The following is an 11,761-nucleotide window of genomic DNA, read 5'->3' on the forward strand; positions in this document are numbered from 1 at the left end:
TGATGTGCTCCCTATTAGTGAGGGCAGCCAGGCTGTATTACATATTGTCTCCTGCCTCCAGCAAACTGCTGGAACAGTCACTACCCCTTCACATGGCTCAGAAAGGACAGGTTACTGGAGTTAAAACTGTCTCTCCCTGCACAAGCTATCCATCCTCCTGGCTGCTGGTGTCTGCAATGAGGAAGGTACTTCCTGCTTTTCCCCTCTGTGGTGCAGGCATCCTCAACCACGGCATGGCTCAGCTGACCCCAGGACAAGATACCTTCTTGTCTTTGTGCTACCGCTGCACAAGAAAAAGGAAAAACTCCCCAGGCATGGCTCCCCAGATCTACTGGAGACATAATACTGCCAGACTTAATCTCTGAGCACATATCCATCACGATGGGCAAAGGGCTCCACATACATGGATGCTTCTTCAAACATGATGAGCCTTCATGACTTATTCCTGCATAGTGACAAACTGGGACAGGTCTCTCCTGGGGCGAAGCTACTCTACACTGACAGGATGGATCCCTGCTAAACAAGACAACACTGAACCCACTTCTTCAACTTAACTACTTCTGCAGCAAAACTGGTCTCTACCACTAGATGAACCCGAAGGGTTTGACAATCATTCACACCAGCCCAGGCTCAAAAATGGCATTTGAGGGTGTTTGGACCAAGGCTGCAGTAAGGCTTATCACATCTCCAGCAAGTGCAGCCCTGCCAAAGCGTGAGTCCCAGCCCTGCTGCATCCACAGCCTGCCATAAGCATGAGCACTGACCCTGGCTGAGGAACCCAGAGTTCTCTCCCCTGTTCTCTGCCACAACTGGAGAGATGGAGGACAGTGACATCCACAGAAAACGTGGTTTAGAAATCTGTACAGCCTGGCCTCATCTCATTTTGGAAGCTGCTCTTACCACCAAGCACTGCTCCATCTCAGTCTGACCCACTGGCCACACTCATCTTTCACTGGAGGAATTCAGCTATTATAGGAGACAACAGGCACCACAGTCAGCACCACTTCACAGGAATTTACTTTTCCAGCTCTAGATGCTTAAAACCTCAAGTAGACCACCTCACTGTTCTGTGCCTCAGTTCTCCCACTTGTGAAATAAGGATAATAACACTTACCAAGTTTCTGCAGATGCTATGAGGATAAGTTCATTATGAGATGCAGACATTCTGTAAATAGTAATAAGTACGTTGCAAGATCCATTTTCCACTCATAAAGCAGAGACTCCTTGTGGCTTTCCCAGATACACAAGCTACTGCACTCAGCTTTCTTCCTCCTCACCAACACAGGTATGCTGCAAAGACAGTGATTCCCACTGGCCTCAAAAGCACGAGCTTCGGTAGCTCCACCAGCTGTGTCCAGCCCATTTGCCAGCAGCAGCGCAATGCATCAGCTGAGCCCTCGGCATGAGCTGTCAAGGCACCGGAAGGGCTGGGGCTGCACCGCTCTGGAATTTGAGCAATGCATAAACACTCCCTCAGCATGTACCAGGAATGACTCCTCCCTGCCCCAGACCAGCCTGAATCACTGGAAATACCAAAACAACAATGAGGTCACGTTCCCAGAGCAAGGAATTAGCCACATATAGATGCATACAGATGCACGGAGAAGCATGCTAAAAAGGGGCTTGATGTACAGGCTGGTAGCTCTGGCAGACAGGCACCCGAGACATTTGTCTAGTTTAAAAACAGCTCGAGGCTGCCAGGAGACTTTTTTTTTTCTTTTTTTCCAGCAGGGAGCGGGAAACTGAGGAGCACTACAGGGGCTTTAAACTCTTTATCTGGCCTACTGAAAGAAACACAAACATTAGAGCTCATGAATGCCTGGATCTGAGTTCAGCTCTTCACAGGAAAAGGCAGAGGTAAAATTATGACTGGACTCTAAGCCCAGTTTTCCCAAAATCTCAGTTTTGCTGTGATACCAGACTCGGATTTAAGCAGTTAAGAATCCACCTGCAGCAAGCTGAATGGCAGGCACAAACCCCTACTACTCTCTGGTTGCTTTTGCTACAGCCTCAGTCAGCTTCAAGAAAAATATTGGTTTGGTTAGTTTACAATGAGGTGAGCAGCAAATAACAGTGAATCTTGCTATTGCTCCTAAAATGAGCATCCAAGGCACTCTGCCATCAGCAAAATGACTTTTCAAAGCATTGCAGTTCCAGCCTTTCTCAATCCTCAGTGGAGGGAGACTGGAGACATTTACTGCTTAGATTGTGATGGAAATTACAACAGATGACTTGGAAGAGAGAGAAGAATTCGCGGTAGAAGCCCGCTCTTCCCTCTCTCTGAAAAATTAGGCATTTGGACAGATAACAAGAACACCCGCAGTTATAAGAAGAGGTTCTAAGAATCCAAATCTTATTCCATCAGGACATAAATCAGCCCCTAATCAGAAGCCATGGGGGAACAAAGATGGGACCAGACAACTAAATCCAAGCATCTCATCTGCAAGGCTGGCCTGCAATAGTTGAAGCTGGCATACTTTCTGCAACAGCCACAATAGTGTCTGGCACACTGAACTGGTGTGCTGTGTCTGCACCAGTCTTTTTCTCCTGCAAGTGCTTTCAGATTTGCTAATAAAGGATGTGAAAAAACCCTCTGGTGTGAGGTCCAGGATATGATCCTGTGCATAACTCCCACAGATTCCATTAGATCAGAAGTGCTGAAAACCAGTTCAGCTTATTCTTTCTTCACTGTTTCAGTGCATTCTGGTCATAAGAACTACCATACGGGGTCACACCAAAAGTTCTTCTGGTCTAGTGTCATATTCTTGACATTTTGGCACTGACATATACTTAAAAACAGAATAGAACAGAGTATAGAGTGATCTTTCCTCTTCTGGCTTGCAACAATCAGCAGTCAAGGAACTTCTAGAGCTGGAGGCTGCAAACTCATCACCATTTTTAGCAGCCACTGAAACACATGTCTGCCATTTAGGTATCCAGTTCCTTTTGGAATCTGCATATATTTTCAGCCTTTATACCATCTTGTAGCAACATGCTCTGTAATTAAGCTCTATTATAAAAGAACTTCCTTAACTTGCCACCTAATAAATAATTTTGTTGGATGTCCTGCAAGAAACAGCAACTGCTCATTCCTTATTCGCCTTCTCCTCACCATTTTATAGACCTTCCCTAGTCCCCACCATCATCTCTTTTTCCAGATGAGGTCCTTGTTTAATCGCTCCTCCTATAGAAGCTATCCTGTTCCTTTAATCATCCTCTTTGCCCTCTTCTGCAACATGCCCAGATGTACACCACCCTTTTTGAGAGAGGATGACCAGAAGTGCATGTGGTACTCAAGATGCGGACATAACATGATGGTAAATATAAATAAACCAGAATATATACCATGGCTTTCTGATTTATTCTTTATTTCCAGTAGGAGGATTGCCTTTTTGGCTATAATTGAACACTGAGCTGATGGTCTCAGATAACCATCCTCAGTGCCTCCGAAGGGCTTCCTGTGAGCACTAAGAAATCATTCACAATTCATCATTATATGCACAAAGTTGTTCCATTTATCAGCATGGAATTTTATCATGCTAGTACCTTTGAACATCTTTCTGTAACTCTTCAGTTTTCAAACAGACTACCCTGATTAACTTCTCATTAGAATCATACGAAAATTAAGTCACCATAGTCTTCACCCCTTCTTCCAAATCATAGATAAATGTGCTGAAGAGTACACGTTCCACACAGATCCCTGTGAGACTCAGGCACTGCAGGTACCAGAGCTTCAATGCATTGCAAAGACTGGCTTATGACAAGGACTACTGTAAGCAAAGACACTGGCAAACACAGTGAAATACGTGAGCTGAGTGTAGCAGGCATATTAGTGAGTCAGGCCTGTAGCAACAACAGACCTAACTCTTATCTCCATATTCACTTTAAAGGAACTAGAAATGAAAGAACAGGAGCAGTGAGGAGACAGAAGTATGAACTGGAAATGCAGTTAGCTTCCAGGCTGGATGACCAGTAGAGCAACAAAACAACAGCGGGTGTGGACACGGAAAGCCACCAGCATTAAGGAAGAGATAGGCAGGATAAGCTAAGTATCAGGCCAAGCAGGACAGAGAATAAAAAGCTATGGCTGCCAGAGATAGGAGAGTATGATGTTGCCTGGGAGTAGGAAGGGAAGGAAGGAGCCAAGGCAGAGACTTAGTATTCACAGTGCAGCAGAGTACTGTACTCCTCGCTGCTTAGATGTACCTCATCATGCCATCCCCTGGGAGAATCATCATCCTGGGGACATCAGCTATGCTTGGCAGAGATGTGCAAACATCACCAGCGTAAATTCTCCAAGTCTCATGCACAGGAAAAGCACAGCTGCACTGCAGGAGGATCTGGGACCCATGCTGGCCCCCAAGCAAAGGCTGCCTGTGTTGCTGCCGCCACCACCACCTCCAAACCAAAAGTACCAGACTCCCACCACCACCCTAGACAGGAAACTCTCCTCATACGCTTACATCTCATACACTTGCCTCTGCCTTCACTCTAGAGCAGCGACAGAGGAGGATCAGGAAAGGGCACAGACAGGCATTGCCCTTCCTCTGATAAACTGGAGCCCACAATGGAGCAGGGCAGACTGACTGGCTCACTCTTCCCAGCCTGACAGGGAGACAGCAGTGGATTGCAGCAGGTGGCACTAGACAGAAAAGGTATTTCTAATCTTCACTGAGGCAGACCTCTCCCTCCATCACCTCCACGCACACCACGCAGCCGGGCCTCTCTGTCCCCTTCCTCATCAAGATGTGGCTCAAGACAACTGAATGGTTTGTCCTACACTAGCTCCTCAGAGCCTGTGCTGCCCTGTCTGTGTGGGATATCCCACCGCTTCCTGACGCGAGGACCTGTGGGAGCTCACATGGTACAGCACTAATGCTTAGCTGCTGGTTCATGCTCTGAACCTGAACTTGTGCTGTAACAGGACAGAACATACAGGGCCAGGCACAAGTGGACACCTGTACCAAAAGGCCAGGTTGTCCTCAAAACTTTTAATACAGCTGCTGCCAATAGACTAAGATGCACAGGTACTTCTCCTCCTTTCTGCTTTCACCTCTACACCCAACTAGAATCTCAAAAGAAACCTCCCAGCCCCTCACCTCACCCCATCACAGACACCTGCCAGATACACTACAGGCTTTGCCAGGCACAGTCCCAAAGCTCCCTAGAGGCAGCTGTGTACTGTAGCACCTGACCATTACCACAGTAGCAGGGCCACACCACATCCCAGCACTGGCATGAGATTAGCAGCACATCAAATTTGTTCTCACACAGTGCCATCTCAACCAGTGTTGTGCCCTGGCAGTCATGGAGGATTCTGGTGCAGTTTGAACCAAGCCCTGTGAAAGCAGCCCACAGAATCTCTAAAGTCTCAAAGCAACCAAACTAGCAGACAAGTGGCATGTGGCCTAAGACAGTGTCCTCCAACAACAGCCTTTACATCTTGGGCGAGACTGAGATACCAGTGCCAGTAGAGCACCCAGAACAGCAGCATGAGATCTGTCCATCAGGGAACGCACTTCAGACAGACCAACTGAGCAGTCCTGAGGAGGACACACACTCCCATCCCAAGCTTTACTGAGGACTTGATAGGAAGTGCAGAGTCCAGGGCTCAGGAAATGCTCAGCAAATACCAATCCCAGACACAACACGTGCAAGTTGTGTAAAGCAATATTCCCAGTCAAGGCAAGCACATACAAGAATGGGAAGAGGGGGAGAAGCTATGGGTTTCAGATGAGCAGCAGCTACCACAAGCAAAACCCCAATCAGGCTGCACATTCCAGAATCAGAGGAACAGAGTCACAGACTTATGCCCAACAAACCCCTGAGAAGACCCTGCTATGCATCCAGGTCTTTGGTGAAGAACTGCAAATCAGGTGCTCAGCAGAAGGCAGGCTGTGTGAGGGCAAGCAGAGTTGGGGGAACCAGCCTCCCTGAACATTTGGGAGGGACACAGCAAGCAGGGAAACTCCTCCCAGCCAAGTTTACCCTGAAGCACTCCAAGTTGAGCTGGCACATCAACAGAATCTGACAGCTGGCCCAGCTTCAGCAGAGCTAACCACAGGAAAGAGCGGTAGGCAGCTACAACTCCACACAATTTCTCCGTTTCATTTATTCCAGGGGCTCAGAGGTACCCTTGCCAGATGGTAGCTTGCTGGAGGGATGTGGGGTAGGGTGAAGTAAGCACTACATCTATCCCTTATCTGTTCTATGCAAAATGCCTGCAGTCCCAGCAGAGAGGTAGAAAGGACATTTTAGGGAACCATAACCCCTATGAGCAGTCTGGGATATTACATACTCCAGCTCACATAAAAAGAGAGCAGTCACATTCCTGTACATTGCCCACCCCACACTGCCCAGTCAGCCAGACTGCAACTCCAGCAACATATACAATATGTAGTACAACCAAGCCACTACAGCAGAGAAAACTCACAATGCCAGGCATCCTTCACAGGAAAAAGTAGCAGACAGTGTCTGCAACCACTGCAAAAACTGAAGCAGCAGCAAAACTGCAGGCAGAATATGGCCATAAGCCAGGCCAACACCTTTCGGACATTCGATGTTCCCTTATCCATAACCTGAAGGTTCTTGAGGGACTTGATTGCCAGCAGGGAAGGAAGTCTCCAAAGCAGCTGCTCTAGGGCTTTGCTATAAGCCCAAAGGATGCAAACCCATTGCTGTCAATGAAAGGACACCACGCTGGTTGACCACGTGGTCTACCAGCTTCAGCGAAGCACAGGAACTATGAGACTTTCAGACTACAATTTTTAAACATGAGAGTACAAATTAGTTTTCTAAATACAGACCTGTATTTAGAAATGGAATGAATGGCCTGAAAGCCTGCAAGGCAGACGGAGGGTAGCACTCTGCTCAAGCAGGCACAAAAGACTTTAGTTTAATTCAGGGCAGCTATTGACTCCCTGAGTCATCTTGGTCTGCATACTTCAGGCCCCAGCTCCCTACTGCATAAAATACTGATCCTCCCTGCCCCTCAGCAGAGTGGAAATGCACAAAGCTTAAAAGACCAAAGGATCTCTGTCATAAATCCTAAAGTAAAGGGAGCAGACAGAGTTGTTCATTATGCATAAATGAACAGGATGCAGGATGCAGTCAGTAGCAAAAACATTAGCTTTCCCTTGACACACAAGCCTCAGATCAAGCGGAGCTTTGTTTGTGGTGCTGTGCACCGGGCTGGTCACTGGATATAGCACCCACAGGTCTGTCCAAGCTCTGCATTCAAGCCTGGGAATAAACTCTCTCACAGTGCAAACGGGCAATTCAGCAGCATAACCTCCCCTGGGGCACAGACAGCTAGCCCCCAAACCAGGCACACTACTTACAGACAACCTGCTAAAAGCCAGCGGTAGGAACTTATGTTTTCCTAATTAAAAGGAAGCCTGGCCCAGCTCTGATTTCCCACAACATCACATGGAGTTGGGGGGGGGGAGGCGGGGTTGGAAGAGGCCAGATCCATTTATAGCTAAAGAGTCTGGCAGAAAGCTCAGCTCTGTGCGGAAAGGCAGGGAGCTGACAGCTTGGTACAGCCAATTCCACCCAGCACAAGAGGCAGACTGGGGGAGATACGGACGTATGAAAAAACACTTCCCTTCAAGCAGGGAGCAGCAGGAGAGAGGTTGCTCCTTCACAGTGCCATGCAGACAAAAATATTCTTTACTTCTGAGAGAATTATAAAAAGTAGGGCAGCAGCAGACTAGCTTCTGAAACACTGAATAGCAGCTACGCTATAGCCAAGGCCAGAAGCACTCTCAGGTCAAGCCCAGCCAGCAGGGCTCTGTACCCATCTTCCAAGCCCCCTGCCACATCCATACCTCCAGGAACTCAGTCCCCAACCACTGAAATAGAGACAAAGACTCCTGGACAGACAGCTGAGGCTGGGAATTTGCTTTCCCTAGGAGGAAGGAGAGCTCCCTCTCCCCGGCATATTTACAATGGCGTAAACAAAAAGTTCCACATAGCTCTCAAGGAGAAAGCTTGTCCCTGGGGACAAGACAGACACCAGTCTAATGCTGCAGCATACACACACTCACGCTATAATGACTTTGGCCCCTCCCTGCATTACTGGGCATAAGACAATCCAAGACAAGAAGTATTTATTTAGCCAACATCTACATTTCCTCCAGACACTTAGGAACGGTGGGTGCCGGATGCCCTAGAGGGTCAGATACCCAGGAATGCAACCTGCCCAGGGACCTCTGTTAAAAGCACCTAGTCCCATGTATCAGGAGGCTGTCCTAAATGGACATCCCTCTGCCTTTGCTCCACAGGTGAAGTCTCCCTGGAGAGGCACTGGCATGGACTGGAGGAAAGGTGCTTCTCATAGCAACAAACAACAAAAAGTCAGAATAGGAAGATTTAGATCTATCCAAAAGGATGGTGTTGAGGGAAAGGCACATTTTCAAGCTTCACTTCTCCCATGTCCTGTGGCTTTAGAGATTGCCTGAGTGAGATCTTGGCTGCAAGTATCGAGCTGGACAAGTCTACATATTCACAGAAAAGTTAGGAAAAATAACAATAGAGCAGTTCAGCAAATCAGTCATCCACAAAAGCTGTACTGGGGATTAGAGAGCTGATGTGGCCATAAGAAAATCAAGTACAGCCTAGACAAGGCAGTGACATATCAATGCTATTGTACAGGCACTGCTGACAGGCGCATCATATATAAAATTCTGGTCATCCACATTTAAAAATGACGAACTTAAATGAACAGGTGCAGAAAGGGCCACAGACACGATTGGGGGAAAGAGAAATCCTATCAAACAAGAAGAAACTTAAGAACCTGGCTTTTTTAGCCTAGCCAAATGCAGGCAGAGAACGGATAGGATTGCTCTCTAAATATATCACAGGAGCCAAACAGAACTGCTGAAGCAAAAGGATAATGTTGGCACAACAACAAGTGAATAAATGTGCTGTGAATACATTTTGGTTGAAAAATTAGAGAGAGGAAAAAAAATAACCATCAGAACAGGAAGCTTCCCAGCTGACAGATGGTTTTAGGATGAAGTTTGATCAGTGGTCTGAAGGGGTTATATGACACAGTGCGTATGTCCAAAGGCACCCAAGAGCTCTCCTATGCGTCTGTCTTTGATCCCAGCTAGGAATTAGCATGGCTTGTGATTCAAAAGGCTCCTTTCTTACAGCAATCCTTGCTCAAGATCACTCAAGTTGGATAACTGAGGGCAAGCATGTGGCACTCCTTTGCCCTCCCACTCTGTAAGAGCTGCTTATAACTAATCACTTCTTGACTACAGGTCAGTGGAAGAGAGCTGCCTGGACAAACACAGATAAAGTGAGAGCCATCAGGCAGCAGGAATGTACGTGTTGCATTTAGTTGTGTAAAACGCTGCAAAGGTGCCTCCACCCAAAAGAACATAATGCTGCACACTGTTATTTGCAGAGGTAGCACAGGTAGCATGGATTCTAGGGGGAAAGAAGATATCATAATCTACATCTTCCTCTGCTGCAATAAAACTGAAGTAACCATCTTACTCACTGGTTATCACCACAGCCTTATCATTCCTGCCCTGAGATTACCATCCAACAGGCCAGTGAGTTTTTAGGTGCTACACTGGAACTAAACCCACTCTTCAAACCATGAACCTCTTCATTATGGAATAACTAGAATAGGAAAAAACATCCCAGGGATTAATTTTTGATATACCTAACTCTCTATCAAATATAAGAGGCTCCATGAAAGACTAAATCATCATTCTCAATGTTTTTTAAAAAATATGCTGTACAACAGGTCACATGAGGCCTAAACACATCATGCCTGATCCCCCCTGTGGGACTAAGCAGGAGTACTGCGCGTTTTCACAGAAGAAATGATGACTCCCCCAGGATCTTGGCCTATTTATCACCCCTGGTTTTCAGACATTCCTCCATGTCTGTAATGCAGAGTGCAGATGAACTCTGGTTGCAACACGCTCAGCTACTGTCCAATAAACACGGGTAAGAATGCATTTATAATACTTTATATAGCCATTTATTAGATTTCTCTACAACAGCCACTCAACACTGCTGCGTACATTGATGACCCCTGTAACTAGGAGGCTTCCCCGCCTGCGCCACAGCCTGCTGTGAGGTCTGCAGGCCGAGGAGCATCCCAAGCGGTTCCACCCGGCTCAGCAGTGCTCCCTTCACTGCCGGCGCCGGGAGCCAGGACAGCACAGACACACGCAGCGATCTGGCCGGCAGAAAGGAAAGCTGTGGTAAGGAAAACACCCAGCTTTTTAACCCATGAGCCTGCGACCGGAGCCTTTCCATCGCGAAGCGGCCATCTCCAAGGCAGCAGGTCATGTCAACGGCGGGTCCAGGCCCACCCTCTAGGCACGTCCCGCGCAGCGCTGCCCGCACCGGCCCGCACAGCGGGCAACAAGCCCCCGAAGATTCCCCCCCCCCCGCCCCTCACATGCTCTCGGCGCCTCGAAAAAGGCCGCGGCCGCCTCCCCGGCCCCCGCAAACACCGCCGCCTCCGCTGTCACCGACCCCCCGGGACCCCCCGCCGCCGCTTACCGAGCCGGCCCGCGCCGCACCGCGCCACTGTTTACACCCGGGCGGCGGGCGGGGCCTCGCCGCCTCCCGCCCGCCGCGCGCGCCCCGCCCCGCCTCGCCGCCGACGCCCGCAACCGCCAACGGCCGCCGCAGCCGCGGCTGCCGCTCGGACTATCGCCGCCCGGACTATCGCCGCCCGGCCACGGGCCGCAGCCCCCCCGCCCGGGGCTGACCGCCGGGGCAGCCCAGTCCTCACAGAGAGACCCGCAACAGCCAACGGCCGCCCCAACGGTCACGCACACACACTAACTGCCCCTTCAGCCAACAGCCGCCCCAGATCTCACACACACACTAACTGCCCCCTCAGCCAACGGCTGCCCCAACGGTCTCACACTAACTGCCCCCTCAGCCAACGGCTGCCCCAACGGTCACGCACACACTAACTGCCCCCTCAGCCAACTGCTGCCCCAACGGTCACACATGCGCTAACTGCCCCCTCTGCCAAAAGCTGCCCCAGAGCTCACACACACACTAACTGCCTCCTCAGCCAACGGCTGCCTCAGCAGTCTCACACACACACACTAACTGCCCCCTCAGCCATCTGCCCTGGGAACAGCTGTCTCAGCTGTCATGCACTAATTGCACCCTCAGGCATCGCACCTGGGAGCAGCCACCCCAACAGCCACTGACAACATCCATCACCCTCTTACCCATCACCGCCATCCACAACCACCATCCACAACTGTCTCCCATGGAACAACAGCTCCTGAAGCCATCGCCAGCATTAACAACCTCCTCTACTGCCACTCCCAACTTTGATGGTGCCCCTAACTGCCACCACGGCAACAACCACCTCCTCTGCCACCCACCAGCACCGACACTTCCCCAGCCTGCTCAGTGGCCCGGTGACACACAGGCTGCTTGCACCACCTATCCCAAACTCGCTGCACACAGCAGCCTTGCCCCTTGACACCACTGCCATTTTCACCCGCTGCATTAAAAATGGGGAAACAGAGGCAAGAGCGTCCCTGGCCTGCTGCTGCTTCACTATGCTACTGCAGCCGACATGTCCCTCCACCAGAGCATGGCTATGAAGAGACTCAGTTTTCCACGTTCATGAAAAGCAGAGCACTGCCATTGCCTCACTGTGCAGAAGGGGAACAGCTCGGGGAGGTGAAGAAATGCTGGAAGAGCTTCTGTGACCCGCTAGCACCACTGGGAATAGAAACCAGGCACTCTCTCTTCACTC

At 49.5% G+C, this 11,761-nt stretch overlaps 1 protein-coding gene across 2 annotated transcripts in view; it reads right to left on the reverse strand.

Moving 5' to 3' along the window:
* LOC135323439 (AP-4 complex accessory subunit RUSC2-like) overlaps positions 1-10,629 on the reverse strand; it is a 62,997-nt gene extending 52,368 nt beyond the window's left edge. The window contains exon 1 of one of the 2 annotated variants that reach the window (XM_064502012.1): positions 10,534-10,629. The gene's annotated coding sequence lies outside the window, so the exon portion shown is untranslated. Of the gene's footprint in view, positions 1-1,114; positions 1,410-10,533 lie in introns of those variants that run through there. The other variant, XM_064502007.1, reaches the window with a different exon arrangement.
* Positions 10,630-11,761: the final 1,132 nt, after the last annotated feature.

This window comes from Dromaius novaehollandiae, chromosome Z (genome assembly GCF_036370855.1).
Source record: "Dromaius novaehollandiae isolate bDroNov1 chromosome Z, bDroNov1.hap1, whole genome shotgun sequence".
NCBI lineage: Eukaryota > Metazoa > Chordata > Aves > Casuariiformes > Dromaiidae > Dromaius > Dromaius novaehollandiae.